The 22,786-nt window shown below is 43.5% G+C and overlaps 1 protein-coding gene across 3 annotated transcripts in view; it reads right to left on the reverse strand.

The window, feature by feature from the left end:
• The window catches only part of LOC141759807 (cadherin-6-like), a 209,364-nt gene that overhangs the window by 44,753 nt on the left and 141,825 nt on the right, over positions 1-22,786 (reverse strand). The window contains exons 1-2 of one of the 3 annotated variants that reach the window (XM_074622204.1): positions 18,371-18,673; positions 16,792-16,928 (exon numbers count right to left, since the gene is read on the reverse strand). The exons of 1 other annotated variant lie outside the window; for it this stretch is intronic. The gene's annotated coding sequence lies outside the window, so the exon portion shown is untranslated. Of the gene's footprint in view, positions 1-16,791; positions 16,981-18,370; positions 18,674-22,786 lie in introns of those variants that run through there. One more of the 3 variants, XM_074622203.1, reaches the window with a different exon arrangement.

Genomic DNA, 22,786 nt, shown 5'->3' on the forward strand with positions numbered 1-22,786 from the left:
CCAAATTTGCTACATGACTGGATGCTTTCCCCCTGCTCTCTCTAGTATTTTCCCTTTTTTATTTTCCTCCTCCAACTCCCAGCGCACTCGACTTTATGAATTTACTTAATTGACGCTGGTGAGGAGCATGTGGGACTTTGAGCTATTGATTTGCTGTAGGCTTCAGCGTAGTTGGAAATACCAGTCGGTCTCTGGGGTGGACTCATGAAGCTTTCTACCTCGAGTCCCCCAGCACTGGGAAGCCGGCCTTTACAATAGATTTCTTCATAATGTCACTGTGGAAAGCTAATGCTTTCACTGTATGGAGGGCTCCGCCGTCCCTAAGGAGCGCTCGCCCCTCGACCACATTTGTCATACCCTGGAAGCCACATTGTACAGCTCCCTGCCCTGATAATTCTCTTGACAAGGGACCACGACCACGAGTAAGTCAGCTAAAGCTTTATTTTGCGACGTCAAGAAATGTCACAGCGGGTTAAGAATGCCATGGTGCCACATGTAGCCCAGTGGCTACGACAAAATGCCTGCCTCTTTATATTTGTACTGTATGAGAGTGAAGTTGAAAGAAAGACGGCTTAAGGAGAATTGCAGATTTCTCACGACTTGGATCTTATTCGCGGCACTGGCCTCGGCTTCTATTGGCACCGAGTTAATTACGCAGATTAATAATGACAATAAGGACTTAGCAACGTTGCTAAGAGGAAGTGTGATAGGTCAAGAAACACGAGCAGAGACAATCAGACACGTTCCGCACTAATCCCCAGTTTAGCCGCGCCAAATTAGAAAAGAAAAATAGTCTGTTGTGAACATCAATCTCAGTTTACAGACTGAAGGCCTGGTTCAACTTTGACCTAACGTACTTTCCGTTATTGTGGGCAGAGCACACAGTTTTATTACTGATCGTTATCGTCATTTCGGCTTCGCTCACTTTCGTTTTTACCTTCAAATAAACCTTCTGCTTCATTATAGTAATGTCACTGTGTTTCCAGATCTCAGCAATTAACATGATGAGTCCAATGTTACTAAAGTCTATGAAAAAAAAAAACACGACAAGTTGTAATAAACCTTTAAAGGAGCGAGACTGTGTGACAATGACATAGAAAGAGTGAGTGTGCTCTTGTTCACAGCCATCTTCCTCGAACGCCTGTCGCTGGAGGTGATTTTTAGAAAAGGAGCCACAGGTCTCGTCTTTCCCTGTTCGCTTTCTCAGGGAGCACCATCGTCATAATGAAGGTGTGTAATAGAACATGACACCATAATTATATTCTCCCAGTTAAGAGGCAGTGTTTACAACAAGCACAAGGCTGCCTTTATTTTCTCCCTCCTTACGCGCGCACTCGCTCTCTCTTTGTCTCGCTCTCTCGCCTGCCCCGTCTTCGCTTCATATCATGTGCCATTTAATTGCATTAAAAAAAAAATGCTTGATGAAAAAATGAAAAAAGTAAATTGCTTTAAATTGCCTGTCACAGATTGTGTGGAGTCGCCACAGAGCAATAAGACTTGTGCATTGTGCTGGGTGCTGGGTAAGCAAGATTAATGTGTCTGCTGCCAATTTTCGAATGCCCCGTGATTCCACGCTCAAAGAATTGCTTGGGATAACATTTTGAATCAGGACAATTAGCTATTAAATGTATCTATTGGTTTTATCGAACACAGGAGCACGAGGATAGAGACAGGGACACAGAGAGGCACACAAATGCATTTGTCAATACATATTGGATCTGGCCAGCTAATGGCCTTTCCAGTGCACATGTGCTGTTCCACACAATGGGCCTGTGTGGCATTTTAGCCTAATCTAGACTCAGGAGTGACCTCTTAGAGTAGGCCTACTCCTCGTCTCTCCGTTGTCTACCTCTCCCACCTGCTCTTCCTGTTTTTCTCTTTCTTTTCCCTAACGAGGGATATGAGCGACACGCCAAAGCACCCTATCGCGCCCGTTGAGCCAAAGACTTCCACAGCAACCCAGAAAGAGCCCCCGGGGGTGCAATTAAAAGTGAGAGAGGAGAATGTCAGCCAGGGGGACGAGCAAGGGAGAAGAGATGGGGGGAGGGAGGGGAGGAAGGAGGAGGGTTGGGCACTGGTGCCACAGGTAACGTGGCCATGTTACAATCCACAAAGGAGACCCTTAAAGGCTGCTAATGTGTGGAGGTGTCAGCAGCAGGTTGTTCCACCATCTCTGCTCTCTTTGGCCTCCTCTCCCTCTCCTCTTCCTCCTCCTCCTCGCCTCATCTCAGTTTGTTAAGAAGACCCAGACAACTCGGACTAGGTGTCATTCACAACCAATGTTATGCTGCTCGCTTGAGAAATTTAAAATCCCAAGTGTGATTTGGGAAAACCGTAAGCTCGACCCAAATCCAGGGCTCCCCATTTGTCTTATTGCCCATGTGGGTTAGTGGCTCACAACCCAGTTCCCAATGGCAAATTATCAAAAAAGTGGCTAGATGGATGAACTTTTGCTCTCCAAATGTGTAAAAACAAACCCTGTGTGTCTCTTGTCCTTGCAGCAAAATGGATACAGATGCGACCAAACAAGAAAAAAAAACACTGTCAATAAATATTGATCTTGTTTAGCTGAGAAACAGCGTCTAGACACACCGCTGCATTGTCTTGAAAATAACTTCACCCCACTCCAATCTGACGTACAGAAACACACGCCTCACAGATTAAGGCGAGGAAATTGATCACTAAAAGGAGATTTCAGACAGATGGGGGATATTACCACAAAGGAAAATAAAAACTGTCTACGGATTGAGGAGGGCAAAATCATCATCATGAAAATGCCGGCGAATAAACAGCTGAAAATCCCCAGTCAAATTGGAATGCAAAGCTGAACCGAAATTCCTGACTGAATGTCAGCACTGTAGTGCAAAACACCAGAGTCCTCTAGTCGAAATTAGGATTCAACCTACAACACTGGAACAGCACCAAGATTTGGTTAACGCTTCTCTAAGTCCCCTTTCTGCTTCTAAATAGCACATTAAGTTTCACTCCAACATGGGTTGCCAACATTTCAACTTATTCCAAACAATAAAGGTTGTTATCGGATGTTTATCTGCAAACTACTAACATATCTGAGGAAGTATTGAGAAATAAACAAAAAGGATAAAAGCTTTGGAATGAAACCATAGACTGTATATTAGAAGTAGAACCAAATAGGTTATAATTAACTTTCATGTACTGAAAACACAATGCGAAAGGGTTAGAGTTGTCAGATGAAAACACAGACAACACCCAGACCTGACAACAACGTGGTCGTGTCTAGAAGGTGACCCACAATTTGGGAGGTGGTTAGGGTTAGGCATTGACCTCAATTTTGAAGGTTAGGATAGGTCGTCGGGCAGAAAGTCTCGCAAGAGTTTTTCCACGTTTTTGCAACTTGCGGGTTACCTTCTAGACAGAACCCAATGCGGTGGTAGCGACCTGTCAATCACAAGGTAGCCACGCGCTAAAGCATCCCCTGCTTTATGGTCTATTTGACTCTAAATGGGACCATAATTTACTAAATGAACATCATGCTGTATTGAGAAGACTTGAAACTAGCGATTGAGACCATAAACTCATGTTTACAATGTTTATTGAGGTAATAAATCAAGTGAGAAGTAAGCTAATTTTCTCATAGACTTCTATACAACCAGAGGAGTCGTCCCCTGCTGGCCATTAGAGAGAATGCAAGTTTAAGGCACTTCCGCATTGGCTTCAGTATTCAGACACGGAGGTTGAAATCATCAAATTGTGGACTATGTGTTTAATCAATTTCCTGATCATACAGGACATACAGGGATGTGAGACTTTGACCGAATGAAAGTAATCCAAACAAATTAGCTCATACTATCCCCGTCAGAGGCAGGGGTGTGCCCACAACATTCATCCCAGTGCATCGCTCCAGAGCTCACTGCAAACACATTACCTTGCCTCGCTGCCCAAATGCATACCAAATAACCCATATAAATCATACGATCTGGGCCAAGTCAATGAGAGACCCCTATTTTCCCTGTTTTCTAGTTATTTTTCACGGTGCCATCATTCAGCAGAGCTTGCATCACTCAGTCCGAAGCTCTCACAACCGTCGTCTGAGTGGCCCAGTTTAGAACCCACCGAGGGCTCCTGAAGTAACCCTTCCTCTAGTGCACTTGATTTTATGTCTCCACAGTCTGGACTAAATTGTGGGTTGCCAGCTCTCCACACAGTGCTCTGTTTCTCAGTTCACTCCCTTTTCTTTCTCCCTGTTGTCACTTTGACAAAAACAAAGATGGGATTCTATGAACTTGCTCCAGTGTTTATGGCTGTGTTTACCATCGAGCGATGCGGCAGCTGAAGAGGACCCTCTCAGCACATTATTTTAAAGGGTCCCTCTCCTCTGAAGTCGCTCCAGATTCTCTTAGTATATTAGGGCAGCATCATTTTGTTCAGAGTCTACTGCCAAATAATGACTTTCAGCCCTGAAATAACTGCGTCATCATAAACAACAGAGACTCACTTTTTTCAGCGTGTAGTTTCTGATTCCACTTCTCAGAATTAATTGACTAAATGGGAGCTTAAAGTCATTATCTCCCCTCGCCAGTTCTCCAATCCCGCGCTAGGGGCTAATAAATGGAGGTTTGATTTCGCTCGCGAAGATTAATAACGCCTAGTACCCTGGTGGCAAACAGATGTGGTCATTCCTTGTTCGTCGGCAGAACAAATGGGCACGAGACGTCCTCGCACATAAAGAGCGACGAAATAATAGCTTAATGGCATTCATCCGGTGACACGTTAGCAGATGAGACATCCTCGGTTGTTTGCTTTCCTGTGTGTTCACCAGAGCACATGTTTTGTCACCAGCGGCCGTGTGGTCTAACACAGCTCTCTTCTGAGAGGCTGACAATGGCAGAGGGAGGGAGGGATGGGAGGATGGAGGAGGCTCAATGGAGGGGTCTGGCGGCTTCCTGCTTTTCCCCACTGTGGCCTTTGTGGTGACACACTGGTGGTTATGGGAGCCTCCGTCTCTATGCAAATCTGTGTTTGCTTCCCAAGTGTTTGTGTGTGCCATGTGCAGTCAAGTATAAGAGTCTGTTTTATCTGTACATTTAGCTTCGCGTAGTCCGGATCAAAAGGCCAAAGCCGCATCAATGTAGGAATAATATCCGTATTAAATCTGGTAATTAAAAGCTATTACTTCCATATCAATAGCGTTGTTTACCGCTTAATAACATTGCCCCTACCATGATATTAGATCACACCGTAGCCGTTGTTTTTAAATGAATAGTGCGTCTCTGGAAGCGGATACATTGATTGGACTACACAAAGGTCAAACTTGGCGCAGTGAATTGAAAATCAGCGAAGGAGTTGTGTTCCCACGTTTGTCTCGGCCTCCCCGTTGTGACAATTACATGAGAGGGAACGACGTGGAAGCACATTTCCATTCAGGCGTATATCGACTGTAACAGCGGGTCAGCGGCGAGACAGCCACAAACACAATCGTCACACAACACTAAATAATACATGGAGCTAAAACAAAGACATCACACACCTAAAATATGGCCCTAATAAAAAGGCTGCACAAACGTGTCTCCCCTTTCGACTAAGAGTAATGACCTTTCCTAGAAGCCCACCATAAAATAACACCGCGACAGTTAGGAGCACCTGTTTTTACATTATTAATACCGGAGGCTTCGCACACACTCAAAAGCTTCTGATACCACAGCTTTTGACTGTTCTTAAATTGGACAAAACTCTCTCAAACTGCACCCAACTAAAACCACTGAGGCATTGGAGTGTTAAGAAAGCCATTCGTCACAGGCAGGACTCGTGCCAGAGCAGCCTTGGGATAAAAAACAAATGAAAATCATGAGTTGTATGAATACCATTCAAGAGTGAGGCACACAATTTGTGATGGCATCTGAATTAAAATGCCTTGTGTGAATACATATTTCGTTAGCCATGCTCCTCAAGAGATGAAAGGGTGGATATTTGCTGGCTTTTCATTTGTCGCCGCACATTTTTGAATGGATGCTAAAATAAGGGTCTTTCAGCACTGTTCTCAATCCAATCACGTCAAAAGGGATTCAGGCGTCCTCTGAGATGAACAACAGACGGCCGTGATCTCCTCTGACCTTAACTGTGACTCATGTTTATTTACCTCGGCTAGTTATCCCTGAGGGACAGCGGCCTCATCATTGAAATGAGCGCTGTGATGGGTTGTTTTTTTATTGCCACTCTTGGGACAACTCTAATGAACAAAGGAGCCTGATTGATCCGAGTTAGCATTTGATTCCCGAGCACTGCCGAGACACACGATTCAATACGCTGGCATGCCGGTGGAGCACCCCTTGAACTTTGCTGTACACACATCTTTAATCACACTCACCTTTTCTCATGGCCGGTGTGACTTCCAGCTTATTTGTAATTACCAAGCTCCTCGGGAGGGGGTTGGCTGAACAACAGGCCCGGCCATAGGTCACGGAGAGACACTGTAGCTGGCCATATGGGCTCCGGGCCCAGGGGCAGAGAGTGGGTGGACGGCGGCGTTGGCACCGGCGAGTTACCAGAATGGTCGGAGCAGGAGATTGAATTATTCGGAGACAGGAGACGGCCTTATCGAGCAGCGGCCACATTGCACTGACGTTTTCACCCCAGTTTCTATTTCCCATTTCACACTTGGACTATTGCCAGATAGGATATGTTCAGCCACCTCGTTTTACCCCCAGATTCAAAATCGCCGGCCACCAGTCAAAAGAGGGTATAGTGCGTTATCTATCACCACCTTACCACCCGCGGCACCCTCCCCCTCTATCCCCTAAAACCTCTCCCCTTCCTCCCCTGTTGTCACCGGCGCAGCAGCAACAGCATGGTGTTATTACAGATAAACAATCAATACTGCATTAACGTGTCCGCGGAGCTACCTGGAGTTAAACAGGCAGACGAGGAACATAATTCAACCCAATGTCATGGGCGGACTACAAGGAACTAATCTCGCTCATGAACAGACGTCGTATATATGTATTGAAAATTCAGGTCACTTTCTTTCATTATCCTCAGCCATCATTTCTTTGTGTTTGAGGTCACCACATACATTTCTTTTCCTTCCTCTCCTCACTGGTCACAGAATGAAACCCCACTGCATTAAAGAAGTAATACCCTACTTTATAGCAAAGGTGACCATGGATATTGGAGAGCAGGGACCCATACGATCGATTTGGAGCGAGGAATGGAAATTTTAACATGATTCCCAGCCAGGCATTTTAACTCGGGAGTATTGGACCCTCTCTTTTGATGACTGCTTCCAATCCAACCTACTACTCCGTTTCAAAATCCTGATGACGTCTTTATTTAAGGAAAGGGCAGCGAGAGAGGCAAGCTCCCGGTGCCCTGCTGTTGGCTGTGTGGTCCTATTCCTCTTTGTAAAGCTTGTATGCGGGAAAATTTGCATCTACATTCCCAACGCTGCCATTGACAAAAAGAAGGCTTTTTTTGTTCAGAAGCCTCTGTGAAAAAATGAAAACAAAGACGTTCTTATGAGGAGGCCCAACAAATAGTCCCTGCCTCTCCCTCTCCCAGACGGGAATTAAATACTCCTCATTCCACCCTCATTCATTAGCCCCCACGCCCACAGCCCTAACACCGTACGGGGGTATAAAATACCTCGCGCACACAAAATAAAGGAGTTGGATTTGGCTGAATGATTGCGGAGACTGTTTACTAATACTGCTGCTCACTCTGCTTTATTACAGAGTGCCAGGCTTTCCATTACTGCAAAGGGAGAGAGAAAGGAGCAGAGGAGGAGGAGGAGGGAGCGGACAGAACAGAAAGGAGAGAGAGAGGGAGAGAGACTGCCAATGTCAGATTAAAAGAAGAAGAAGAAGAAGAAGAAGAAAAAAAGAATGGCTCAGTTGATTTACACCTTCATTACTCTCCCCTAACTCTGCTTATTGCAAATCATGATGCTGCTTTATGAGCTGAATCCTCTATTACGACAAGGCCGGAAAGACGGTGCTTTAGTCCATAAAGCAACCGTACAGTAACCGCCACCCGGCAGCGCCCGATCCACTCATCCTACCACCCAGCTGCCAGAGGGGAAGGGAAGCAAGACAGAGACCGAGCCGCTCCCGAAAACTTGTTCCAGCGCACGAACCCCAGAGCTCGCTCGTTTGCTCGCTCGCTGTCCCTCTTCCTGGCCTCGTGCCCGTGGACAACACACCCAGATTTCTCCGAGAGCCAGATGTCAAGGAAGTACGATTTAGTGGCTGCGGCTACGTCGGGGAAGGAACTCACAGCGAGTGTTTACTGCTAAGTGAGCAGTGCCACATTTAAGTCAACAAACATGTGAGGCGCTGGAGGTGTGTGTTTACTGTCTCCCCACCACCATGTGATGGGGTGCTACTGATGCGTTTACTCCAAGAGCTTTATTTAGATGGAGATAACTTTCATTTATTGAACCAAGGGGAGGTCTTCAGAGCACGCTTGCACTTTTTCCCTTGCAATGATTAAATTTGTGCGTGCGTGTGTGGCGAGCAGGTCCAAGAAGAAAACGGCGGAGGAAGCCCGGTGCAGGACCTAATAAATCAGTAGATAGGCTGAGGCGTGTAGGTGAGTGCGGGTGTCAGTGTGCTGATGTAAACAGGGCGCGGGCGCATAAGACACACCGGATGGAGGTTTGTTATGTGTATGTAACACGCTGCTCCGGCCTGGCCTGTCTGACTCCCATCTGGAACAGGGTTGACAGAAAAGTTGACAGATGCTTCACCAACGTCCATTATTTATGAGACTGAGGAGGATCCACACTGCATTTCACAAGCGTCTGCTCCTGCTACTGTAGGTCGAGTTCTGACATTGTATTCTGTGTGTGTCTACGCGCACACACACACATACACACATCCGATGCTTCCTTGAGTTTGTTTGGTGGAAGCTGATGAGCGAGAATGTACAGGCCCACTTCTTTTTGCACGATTGCTCAAATGCACGAGTGTGTGCTTACGTATTTGTGTTTGCACATTCACTCCAGACCCAAGTAACCACTCCACCTACCACTGCGAGTCTAACCCTTAACCTCTGGAGTGTCATTAAATCCCTGCCAGGCTGGCAGCCCTTCCAGCTCCTGCATGGAGGACCGTACACCAGCAAACTCCGGCTCTCTTAAAACCCACTTAGAGGCTTACAGCTGGGAGGCCCGACCATCGGATTGAATTAAGGCTATGATTAATTGAATCTAGTGGTGAGTAACTTGAGTGACTGATGTCTCGCAGGACCAAAGGTCTAGACACAATGCTTCAGAATAAAGCTATAGTCATTTATTCAGTGACATCACAGGCGGTTTCAGTGTGCCTCAGGCATGGATGGTTGCCTTTAATATTATTGCTTGGAGTGCCGCTTTAAGCCCAATACTACCCGCAGCACTGCTGCTGCTGCTGCTGCTGCTGCTGCTGCTGCTGCTGCTGCTGCTAAGCGTGCCAATGTTAATAAGAGGCACAATATAATTAATACAAATGGAATGTTTAATGCAATTTTTCCATTTCAAAGAAATTCCCCCGGCATCTTTCCCAACAACGAATTCAGCCCTCTTGCATTGTCCTCGGGCAAACAATAACCCAAGTTTGGCATTACCTTCATTAGATCAAACTCAATTATTGCAGAGCGCTTGCAGCTCTCCTCTGGTTCTGAGGCTGCCTGCTCCGGCAACTTGAGGGTCCTCTGGCAGGTCCTGCCCCATTTGTCTTTGATGGACAGCGGCGGGATACAGTAATTGGAGGCCTGCGAGACCCGTACACATCCGTTTGTCAGTTATTCATGTCAAAAGCACAGTGTTCAGCTGTTGGGGGTTCTCAAAGAGTGACCTTTTCCTCAAAAGGGGACAGGTTTCCCCTACTGTCTGAGAGACGCCCTGGGTATTATTCAGCCCGATACAGTACGCCGCTGTTATTACTGTGTCCCCCATGTTGCTGCAGAGCGCTCGCATTGTGTCCTTCCCTGAGGAATAGATGGCCCCAGAATGGTACGCACGCTTTGATTCGGCAGGTGGTTTGTGCGGGAAAGGTGTTTCTATTTCTCTCGCTCACAATGAGCCATCCTAATGTTTTGAGAAGTAGCAGAACAATGGCAGAAACCTCTCTTTTTCACTCTGGGGATTGAAAGTAAATAGGACCTTTGCTGATGTGTTTGCCTGTTCATTTACAGCACCTTAGAATGCAGCTCGCACATTGTACCTCCGCGCTCACAAAGGCGCTCCGCAGGACAATAGCGCAGCGGAAGAAACGGGCACACAATGGAGTCCAGATATCATTCACAACATAGACAGGAGACCATTATCCACAGAAGGAGGGGCCCATGTGAAGGTGACAGGTTTGGGAGACGGAGGAATTGTGCGCACGACGCTGCCACCAAGACAACAGTCTCCCTGAAGCCCAACCTATAAGGACAGGTTTTTGCAGCGCCAATGCCCGCTGGGTTGAGGTGTTACACGTCGTCTGCAATAACCTGGATCATTACTCCTGGAGGCTGTTAGAGGGGAAAATCACATCACTCTGCTTTCACCGCTGCCAAGAAAAATTGACACGCTAAAAGTCACACAAAGACGCGCCTCAATATGCACACACACGCACAAGGGCCCACAAACAGCCCAGACGCCACACCGTCTCTCTCACACTTGCAAACAAACACACACCTGCAATCTATCACATACTGTCAGTGACGTCTGGGGGGTTAACATACCAAGTGGCATCCCAGCAGCATCCCACCAGCCAGCGTTGCCTGGAGCTGACAGCTCTCACTGCGGCTGCCTCGCAGGAGTAAAGTAAGCATCATTATCGCCTTCTCTCGCCATACCTTCTCTCTAGTTGGAACAAGCACAACGCTCTTTTCAAAGTCTCCCTTCTTTTATCCACAACCCGACCTCCTTTCCCTTCACTGTCTTCATTGTAGTCCAGTCAGGCGCTAATGCTCCTTGTCCTGTGGCTGGACTCTCTGATCTTCTATTACCCTCTCGTCATCCGACAGTCAATATTACCCCCCCCCTTTTTCCTAACCAATCCTCCCCTCCTCTTCCCTTTGCTTTTCGCAAAAGTCTCAAAAGTCAGACAGACAACGTCGCCCCCCTCCACCCCTTCACGCACTTGCTCGTCTTCCATACACTTATTAACTGGCTGTCATGTTCGGCAGCCTTCCCCCCAGACAGTGTTTAGCGTTCCTCAGTCCACTTACTGCAGCCAGAGTTAAGCCTCTGGGCTTTGCACATAGACAGGAATCCAACTAGAGGGGAAAGGCAGGACCTGCGGACATGATCTGTCTGCTGCACTCACTCACACTCTTCCTCCTGCACTAGCTACCTCCAGCCAGGACTGAACACCGCACCATACAGGACACTAGGGCTGGGACGATAGGCTTGACTCCCGAATCAATACCATCATGATAGATACTTTTTTTGAACACTACACCATGTGAAAAAGTTTAATCACACACTTGTACTCTATGTAGTCAGAGATGTCCTGAAGTCAGATATATCAGTCATTGTAGGGCTGCACAGTTAATCGAATATTAATCACGATCACAATTGTGGCTTCCCACAATTAAATAAACATGATCGCCTGAGATATTGATGTTTAAAATGTGCGTTCTGCTCAAAGATAAACTCTGCTGCATATCAAATCAAGCACTCCTTAAACTAACAGTGGCTGCCCCCTGGCAGCCACCAGGGGGCAATCGAGATGTTTTTGCTTCACTTCTGGGTATAGATATTATGTATACAACCAATGTGTTTATGATTAAATTAAGAGAATACAATTGATTATCTAGCTCTTATTTTGCTATCAAAGTGCACCAGATTGAAGCATTTAACTTTAACATGTAGCTAACAAAGGGGTCGGGTGAATATTCCTGTATTTTTTCATATTGCAATATATATAGCAGAAAGAAAAATATTGCAATGTCATTGTCAGCAAATATTTGTTAAATTTCTCCAGCAACCCAAAAATCAAAGAATAAAAACATTTCCTTCACAAATTAGTGGTATTTTTTATTTTTATTTTTAAGGGACACTTTATACTTCTGGTGAATATAATCCAATTAATCTTATTTCCATATATGTATTTTGTATATAACCTTTGTTGACACTTTATTTTGAAAACTGGATGCAGTCACACATGTTTGCTTCTGCTAACTTCCTTCTACCTTCACATAGACTCAAATAAGGCAATTATATCAATTTAGTCGTTAAGAAAATGACAAATTTGCGATACATAGGTAAATCTATTTTTTCCCCACCCCTACAGGACACTACCTACAGGATGTTTGTTTTCTTTCCTATAGAATAATGTGCAGTAACAGAGAAGCAGATGACCAGATTAGGAACATTTAAATAACTTATTTTTAAAATTTATTTAGGGTTGGAAAAGGAAATTTGGACATAATTAAAGTTCATTTTTTGTTTTAAATAAAATATAAATCAGTGGGTATTTTTTACCTCCGCTAAAGAAGTTGTCCCCTCCGTTAGTTAATCTGTATGGCAGCAGGTTGTCTGAAAAACTCATGTGCAAATTTCCATAAAATTTGGTGGCGACATCAGCCTGGAGCCAAGGACCAGTTGATTAGATTTTGATAGTGATCTGGATCTGTGATTTCCACTATTAGATGATTATTGTTTTTCCCCGCCACACACATATTGGATATAGAGATTTAATTCCAAATCCAATCCAAACCCTAACGGTACCCTCGCAGGGTCAAGAAATCGATTTCACCTCACATTTAAGAAAGAGAGGATGTTCAGCGTCCTTGAAGGTGGCTTCCTTCTAGTGTTTGCTCATATTTTAGATGACACCCGCAAACAGAATTCGACTGGGCTCAGCTTGGCATTGTGTGGTAGCTACAATACTGGATTTGTCACCTGCCCCCTTTCCTCCTCCGCCCTCCCCCTTCCCGGGGCAAATGGTGTAAGAAATGAGACGTGGCTGGTGGATATACTTTCATGCCCCTGCTTTACCAGTGTCATTCCGGCAACTCTGAAATTGTGCCACGGTGTACAGGGCTTTGTTGTAAATCACTATCTCCCACTGTCAGACTGCAGTCTGCTGTACACTGTGGATGCCTGGCTTTCTGCTGCCTCCTGGGTGACTAATATATCTTGTTAAATTGTGCTGAGAAGCGTGCGGAGAACTGTACACCTTCCCTCTTTGTACTGTGTTTGTTTGCTTGCATTTGTGCCTGCGTGTGCTTGTGTGTGCCTACTTCAAAATGTGTGTGCGCGCGTGTGTCTACGTGTCGTGACTGAATAGGTAGGGGTGGGGATGTTACTTTTTAGCAAATATGTTCACTAAACTCCACAAGTCTGTCAGGCTTTGTTGGTAATTCAGTTAGATTGCTATTCGGCCAGCTTCCGCTCACCACCACCACAGTATCGGAGTTGTGAAGCTATCTCTCAGCCACTTCATAATTAGAAAAGCTGTGGAGCCAAGCCACAGTTTGAGGGGGAAGAGGGAGAAAAGAAGCTGTTGGCAGACTGCATTATTCAACATTGGCAGCAATTTACTCCGTCTCCCACCCCAAAGACATGAATCTAAGTGATTTCATAGTCACATCCGTCCTAGTGTGCCACACTGTATAAAGCTGGACTCTTCTCTTATCACCAGCTCTTAAGCCATGCACTGTATACTATCAGCTTCATCCAGCACTATAAACACACACCATATCTCCGCGCTGCCACTTTGAAAATAGATTTATGAGTATATTTCTCTGTAATTGGTGTTCTCCTGCACAAAGCAGGGAGAGATAATTAGCCATTGTTAAGTGAGGTGTAAATTGTCTGATCCGTGCATATTTATCTCAGCACACAGAGAGCAAAACAGCCCTTTTTGGGGATTTGGGTAGAATCTACAGTGGCTCTCCTGGCAACCGTCTCAAATCTCTTTTCCTGAAAATTGTCGAGAAACAGCCTCAATGTGGCTTAGCCGTATCTCGTCTAATTCTAACATCTTTTTTTTTAGTCATAGCAAATTCAATCTGGGACTAAGGTTGACCTTCAGAGAGAAGGTGACGCCGGCCCCTGCCAATTTAACTAGAAACGGACGTCAAGGTTTCTTGCCTGTTGGTGGGCAAGGAATATGTCTTTTCTTATTTTGGTTTCTGTGCAATTACGGTTCTGACTGCTCCGTAAATAGGCGTCTCTGAAGGGAATCTGTCTCATTAGTAAGGAGCAGTTATTAAGTTGCCATTGTGCCTGCTGGAAATTTGCTCTAATGGTCACAAGACGCCTCAGGAAATAAAAGACAATGTAACTGTAGGGGGGGAAAAAAGTTAAATCTTGCCATTCTTCATGAAGTGGATGAGAAAAAGTCAGTACAGCAGGTGCATTGTTCTGGAGAAAGAAAAGAAAAAGAAAAGAGGAAACGAAAGGAGAGAAGCCCAGTTGGCTGGCACCGACGGTAGCGACTCCAGATAAATATTTGGCACAAGAAATATCTGAGGAGGAATCCCGCAGCACTCGCAGTACAAACAACGTCATGATTTATTATCACATCATACAGACCGTGACTAATGCACTCAAACAATCAAGGTGCATCTAGTGAACTACAATGCCCAGGGGTGCTCTCTGCCGCCGACTTCAAACATTTCGAAGCACACGGCTATTAGAGCCACTCGCGGTGCACGCGGGCTCGACAAATGTTCCACAAGTATCCGAGGAGCACACACGCAGAGGAGGCCGTAGACATTCCCACAGGGGGAGTTTGCTTCGGCGCAGTCGGCGGCCACTGGGATATGATTTTATTAGCTCCAGATGCTGCTGAACAGAAGACTAGAAAACGCTCAATATTATGAGCAGGACACATCAAAATGATGCTGCCCATCTGGAGCACAAATAATGTAATCAACTCGGGTCACCGGTCATCATCGTCTGGCCGTCGGGTAAACCCACCATCCTGTGACGTCACCGGTCACAGGGACAGGCTGGAGCCGGGCCGGCCGGCAGATTGGGACTCGAGCTTTTTGGGAATATCCCCTAAGCTGCTGCTGCATGATGACCCGCAGAGGAGAGATATTTGGGAGAAAGATGAAATGTGAGGGACTGTCTATTGTAATCTGAGCTCTGGCTTAAAACATGCAGATGGCTCTGATGTGTATATTCCCCTGCCTGTCAAATCAGTTCTGCAGTATTACTTTGAACGTCTTCATACGGAGCGCATGCACAGCTCGGACCATCAACACATATGCAATACTGTACTGTATGTTCACCCACACACATGCATGCACACACACACACACACACACACACACACACACACACACATACACAGGAACTCTATTTGCAGCAGAGCCTTTAAATATTCAGTACCTGCCGTGTTTTCTGTATGACTTTGATCAGCCACAGATTCTACTCTCTGTCCCTTTCATCTCTGAACTTCAAACCGGCGTATGAAAAACCTGGACCACAAAACCTGTTCTGGTTCAGACAATCTCTGTTCACCAAGCTGCTCTCTGCCTTCCAGAAAACAAGTAGGAAGTTGTTCCAATAAAGAAAGTGAGTGAAGTTAACCTACTCTTTACAGATATAAAGCTCCTTTTTTTCAGAGCCTACATGATTGCACAACCTCCCCTGATAAGCACAAAGTCCTTGTTTGTAATTTAAAAAGCATGTGTGCAGAGGAGTGATGATTGCGGAATATTCCCCGGGTACTTTTGACAACACCCCCCAAACAACTTTCTTGGCCGCCTTCAGGCATATTACCTCAGGCTTACAACGCAATAACTAGCATGGAGCAATCTGCAGGCAACAGGGAGGACAGTACAACTTTCCCAAGCACTAAATTCAATTTCCAGGATTGCACAGCCACTGTTAGACCCACAACACCTCTCCCCCCTCTTCAATCTGTCAATACCTGTGACTTTTGAGTAAAGAAGTTAAATCTTGTATAGCCAATGCCTGCATTATTCAGTGAGCACCATTAAATATTCACAGCCACATCACTGATATCATCTTGTAGTCAATAATGCTAGAGGACGTGTTGTTTTTAGAAAAACTTGAGTCAACTCCAGGAGTGTTTTTTCCCCCCTGGAAAGGCCCTTCTCTAACAGCAAGCAGAAAAAAAGGCAGCAGGGCATCACAGTGCGACTGCAGGAAACCACAGATAGACAGTCATCCAGCCTTTATCAGAGCATGCTGTCCCACCTGCATCGATTCGCATCTCGTGGATTTGCCACTGGCTGCAGCAAAGATCATCGGTGGAGAGGGAGGGGAGGTGAAAAACAAACATGCACCAAAAGCGTTTTATAATAAAAATAAACAGGCCTGAAGTTGCATACGTGATAAAATAACGCAAAAGTGCGTGCAGAGCATGCGAGCATCACTTGAGCGCAGCAGAGCAGAGCGTACTGCGTCGTGCAGGACCTCTGGACAGCATCCACATCCACACATGCATGAGAATTACGCACGGAGCAATTTAACAAAATACAAAAAGTTGATGATGAAGCCTGCAGCTGATTGACCCCCTGCTATAGAAGTTGAACGAACATGTTAATGTATATAACTTCAAACTCATTTCACATTCAAAAGCCCGGAGCTATATTCCAATAATAATTAGTGATATGGATTTTTTTTTTTTTGCTCCTCCACTCCGTTAGAATATACACAAGAAGAGCATCTTATATGAAGCATCATTAATGTGCGGAGCAGCCTAGAATAAACCAGACTCGGACAATTCAGAAAACGCTGCAGAAGAAGAAGAAGAAGAAGAAGAAGAAGAGGAAGAAGTCTCTGTTCGAGCAGCTAAATGTGCCACAAACGAGACAATTTTGCACAGATGGAAAGAAGAAGTTGTAAGCAAAGATCCCGCTCACCTGATAATGAAGTTTATTCTAGGATGATGGGGTTTTTCTTGTCGGAGCAGAGAGTGTGTATCCGTTCACTGCAGCTTTTGTTGCCCGTTGTTCCAGTGAAACTGCGCGTCTCAGTCGCGCTGCATCACTTCTCTGTGCTGTGGATGTCAGGGAGGCTGAAAGGCTGAGGGGACTCAACCCTCCCATTGGCTGCCATTCACAAGTCCCCAGCACAACGGGAACAAAAAAAAAAAAAGGGGAGGAAAAGAAGGAAAAAAAAAAACACACGAGCGACTAAAACAAAGGGGGAAGATGGAATAATAATGGGAGATTATAGTGCTCCTGTGCGGTTCTACTGCTGTTTAATAAGAACAGCCAAGCGCTTTTCTGCATATTTGCATAATCCCTGATTAATAGTTGCAAAGTCAGAGGTTGAGTGTGGGTTTGAATCAATCAATACGTGGTTATTCTTTTGCAAAAGCCTCCAGTTAGACGTCCTTTAACACCGTGGATCATGTATGTGTGATTACTTATTTAATTTGGGCAGCTCTGCATGAATATAAATGCACCAGCATGTGTTTACTGTTACTGTACTTCTAATGCAGGATCAAGACACTGTAATGATATTCTTACATTTCAATTTTGTTTGCAAACTTGTTTAGTTGTATTCTAGGTTAAAAACAATGATGCTCCTCCTCTATTTGTAACCATTAACATCACACAAAGACCAGTATGACATACAAATAAAGCAAAAAACAGCAGTATTCTACATAAAAGCATCCAGTTAGACTTCCTTTAACACCTTGGATCATGTATGTATGATTACTAATTTAATTTGGGTGGTTCTGCATGAAGATAAATGCACCAGCAACTATCATGCCAGTGCAAATTAGCATGTGTTTACTGTTACTGTACTTCTAATGCAGGATCAAAACACTGTAATGATATTCTTACATTTCAATTTCGTTTGCAAACTTGTTTAGTTGTATTCTAGGCGAAAAGCAATGATGTTCCCCCTCTATTTGTAACCATTAACAGCACATAAAGGCCAGTATACCATACAAATAAAGCAAAAAACAGCAACAAACAGCAGTATTCTACACACATAATAACCTAATAGCAACATAGTGTGCACACAGTGTCAACAATATTAAAGTGTGCAGGCAATTCACTGATCCATATACAAATAATGCACCAAACAGATCTGCAATAACTAAACCTGTTTCTTAATTATTTACAGCAGATGATGGTCATAGCATCATGTGTAGCTTTTTCCAAATAATCCAATAGTTTCAAGTTTCAAGTTTATTATTCATATGCATTTAAAAGTACAGTGTACAGTGAAATGCAATGAAATGCATTTTACCCTGGCTCTCTCTCAGCCCTTAAAATCTACAAATAGTACAGTTGATAAATAAATACTACATTAAATAAGACAATACCTGAGAATACAATTATAAAACAACCATAAAATATTAGCTCCTCCAAACTAAATACTACCAGTGCAAATCTCTTTCTCATGTGCATCACACACATGTAATGTGCACTAGCAAGTTGCATCAGCAATTTAAACAAGGACTACAGAGCAGATTAAACTCACCTTTTCACATCTGCTGCCTCTTCACTGTAGCAACCAACGGCGATGACGTCATTAGCGCTAGCCTAGCCTAGCATAGCGGCTAGCGGTGCTAGCTTGGTTCGGTGTTACCGGACTTGCTAATAACACTCGCAGGATCAATATATCTTCGCTTTGAATCCCGTCTGTTTATGGAGTACTTGCTCCTACAGTAGTATAACATTTTTCTATTCAGTTAATTTAGTTAATTTGGGTCATTTAGACATGTTACTGTACTCTCTTAACTATACATTACATTTGTTTGGGTTCCTCTCAAAGTCAATCAAACGTTGATGTCAGTTGCTAGGCTACCATCGGCTCGCGAAAATGGGGGCGGGACTTGTCTGCAGCGTGATTGACACATTTCTCAGCCATTCATTGTGCTTACAAGAATTTGTAACCTAGCAAGTCTTCTGCTATTGGTTAAAACTCAGCAAGCCTTCTGCTATTGGTTAATTGCACACATGGAAGTTGTTTACCTTGATTTAGGCTACAAACATGAGGTTGAGGATCTTTTTTTTTTTTTTTTTATTGAGAAATTTACATTACAATATAGCATCATACAGAACAGTCCACAACTACAAAGAGGAAAGGGAACAAAGAGAGAGAAAAAAAAATATATAATGCTAATAGTGCTAATAGTGGTTAAGGATAAGTGTAGGAACACATTGTGGTTCCGGTTAAAATAAACTATATCTGGCAGAATGCCCTGGGGGCAAACTACTCCACGATTTTGCGCATAAATAGTTGGCCCACATTTTATTATGGCAAGCCATTTTAACATTTAATAACTAGAATTGATATGTAGGCCGATTGTACATATTCAGTACTTCTTACTAGTCATTTCAGATAACCACAATGACATTCTTCCTATATCTACAATTTTAATTTCAGATTTTCATAATACATTTTTTTTTTTTAAAAACATTCCAGATATCCATATTGTAAATTTCAATATCCTTAATATATTGTGACTATAGTAAACAGAAAAATGCAATTTCAAATAAAGTTACAATGACTAGAAACAATGCAACTGCAGATATCCACATATGTATCCACATACGAAAATATAGCAATATGCCAAAATAGCTCACTTCAGTTATGACAGATAACCAGAATGAACATTCTGAGTATCAAAAATGCAATTGTGGATGACTGAAATTAAAAGCCCAATACACATGAATGGCAAAAGTGACATTGAATGATGTTGTGGATATTTAAAATGACAATTGTGGATAGGAAGAACACCATTGTGGATATCTGAGTTGGTCTTTTTGACTTGGAAGATATCCGCAATGTATATCCAGTCTAGCTAGTATATGTCAAAATGGCCACTTGTACTTTTTAAGGATAAAAATACATCTTAAATTTAGTTTTGACTAGTACAATCAAAGTTGTAGATATCTTGAAATACAATGTCTTCTAGTAAGTATGTTATTGTGGATATCTATTACCATTCTGACTGAGAATGCACTTTTGACTAGGAGAAATGCTTTTATGGATATCTAAAATGTAATCAGAGATAGGAGTATAGGAGCACTTCAAAACACCACAACTATCCCTTTAAAGTCATTGTTTTGTTGGTGGCTGCTACCGTTGTGACTTGCAAGACCGTCCCTTATACCTTGCAAGTGAATTAATCTGTCCTACATGGCCCATTGATGTTAGGAGCTGCTAATGGTGTCAGATTGTGTTTGGAGAAAGTAAGAGGGAAATCTGATTACTGCCCAAGCCTGTAAACTGTGTGGTTTTAGAGTAATCAAACTAATGCAGCTTATAAATGCTTTATCCAGTGCCCCGCCTTGACCAGATTACACACTGTAATCAGTTCTATTTTATCTGTACGAGTACATGTACGTGTATTAAATTCTAGTACCTGCTGTTAGCGTTACTGTACCCGAACTCGACAAATTATGAGGAAAAGATAGCATGCTTTATGATGTTGATGTTAGCGGGGAAAATGTGTTGTCATCAGGTTCACGTGTAAACGTGTTCTCGTGTGTCGGACGTGTCAGACACGAATTTCACATGTGCTTTTTTTGTAAGTGTTGTATGGTTACTCATGGATGGATTACTGAACGGACCTACCGGGTACAGGCCCAGGGGCCCAACGTGTCAGGGGCCCTTCACCTACAAATTGACCACAAAGAGACTCAAAATGACCACAAAGAAACATAACATGACTTCATAGAGGCACAAAATGACCACAAAGAGACTCAAAATGACTATAAAGAGACTCAAAATGACCACAAAGAGACTCAAAATGACTATAAAGGGACTCAAAATGACCACAAAGAGCCCAAAACAAATAGAGATGCAAAACAGCTGTAAAGAGACACAAAGAGACCACAGAGAGACTCATGACTATGACGAGGGGCAACACAACTATAAAGAGAGTCAAAGCAACAACAAAGAGACGCAAAATGAGTACAAAGAGACATAAAACAACTACAGAGACTCCAATGACTACAAAGATACTCAAAATGACCACAAAGAGACTCGAAACAACTACAAAAAGGCTCAAATGACTACAAAGAGACTTAAATGACTTCAAAGAGACTCAAAATGACTATGATACTCAAAATGACTACAAAGAGACTTAAACGACTACAAAGAGACTCAAAATGACTACAATGAGACTCAAAACAACTACAAAGACACTCAAAACGACTACAAAGAGACACAAAACGACTACAAAGAGACACAAAACGACTACAAAGATACTCAAATGACTACTAAGAAACACAAAATTACAAAAAGAGACTCAAAATGATTATAAAGAGACACAAAACAGCAACCAAGAGAGACTAAACAACTATAAAGTGTGTGTGTCTGTAGGAGAGCTGGTGGGGCCTTTTGCCTGTCTGTGCCCAGGGGCCCACTGTCTCATAATCCGCCCATGTGGTTAATATCACATGTTCTACCGACACAGGCACAACGATACTGAGAAAGACATGATCACATGATAATGATTTTTTGCCCACTGCAGAGGGCGTTAATATCAACAGATAGCAGGAAAGCTTACGGCGATGCAAAGAAGAGAGCAAGCTGTAAACAATGCCAGTCTCAAAGCATTTTCAGGGGTAGAAAATGTAATGCCTTAAAGTTACTTTTGGTGGATTACATGGAATATAAGTACAAATATGTTGTTTACTATCTAGAGAAAGTATGCTGCCACATTAATCGTCTAATTATCTCACAATGACCAATGATGCCTGTGTGTTCCACGGCCTTTGAGCCAGAGTTGATAAGAGAAATCAGAGTGGAATTAACAGTGTTGAATGGAGGTATCATCCATACTGTATCCATACCATCCATTAGAACCATAATCAGTCTATAATTAAGTTGTGATGTGGCAGGGAGCAGTTCAGGTTTTATCTTGCGATGATGAGATAATGAAATTCTAATCACAAGTAAACAAAGTGTGATTTCTGGAGATAACGGGATAATTAAGTCGTGATCATACGATAATGGAAGTAAAATAAAAATTTGCTGTTAGCTGCTCTTCGTTTCCATACCACTTTGCAAATATTGTAACTTGATTTTATTCATTTATTCATTCATTTGTGTCCCGTAATTTTCAAAAACACAGCTTTAGCGAGGCACGAGCCACAAAACATATGTCACATCTAATAAAAATGTAGTCCGCACAAAATGTGCAATATGAAGATGGAAGGAAAGTCTGCAGGCGTTTATGGTTTTATGGTTTCAATTTTTTTCCCCTTTTTTTCGGAGCCAAAGACCCCACGCTGTGCATGCCTTACCACCCATGCAGTGTTTGTGTCATGATGACCACTGGCTGCTGTTAGATTCATGAGTTTAATCCCTGGAAGCGCTCCAAGCATCCACTTTGCTGCTGCCCTGTCCTCTCAACCAAACATCAAACTCTTGCCTATAGCGCAAAATGCAGCAAGCCAAGGGGATGTCTGCATTTGGCATCATGTTCTATCAGGAGATCAGCCTGAGACGAATAACCGCTGCCCTTGACTGCATCATCGCTACTGAATGAGCTTACATTGCCTCAGTATTCTGTGCCATTTATTTAACAGCCTGCCTCCGTAAACATATCACAACAGCAAAAGCGGTCTGCAAACACCAATTTTGTCCCGATATGCCACATCTACTGCTTGTTAAAAATCAAATGTAGACGTGCAGTTCCTTACAATGTCTGGTTGTTGTATCTTTCACAAATTATATTATAGTAATATGAAAAAAAATAATGATCCAGGCAACCATTTTATTTTATTCTACAATGTCTGTGAGAGTTGTCTTGTAAAGGACTTCTTCATATTAAAATAGAAAGCCTAGATATTCACCCTCATGCACCATGTGTTACTTTACAGAGAAATGACAGTTATGGGGCACGGAGTTAGACAGGGGATGTTGAGGGCAACCTCAGTA

Source organism: Sebastes fasciatus, chromosome 21 (genome assembly GCF_043250625.1).
Source record: "Sebastes fasciatus isolate fSebFas1 chromosome 21, fSebFas1.pri, whole genome shotgun sequence".
Taxonomy (NCBI): domain Eukaryota; kingdom Metazoa; phylum Chordata; class Actinopteri; order Perciformes; family Sebastidae; genus Sebastes; species Sebastes fasciatus.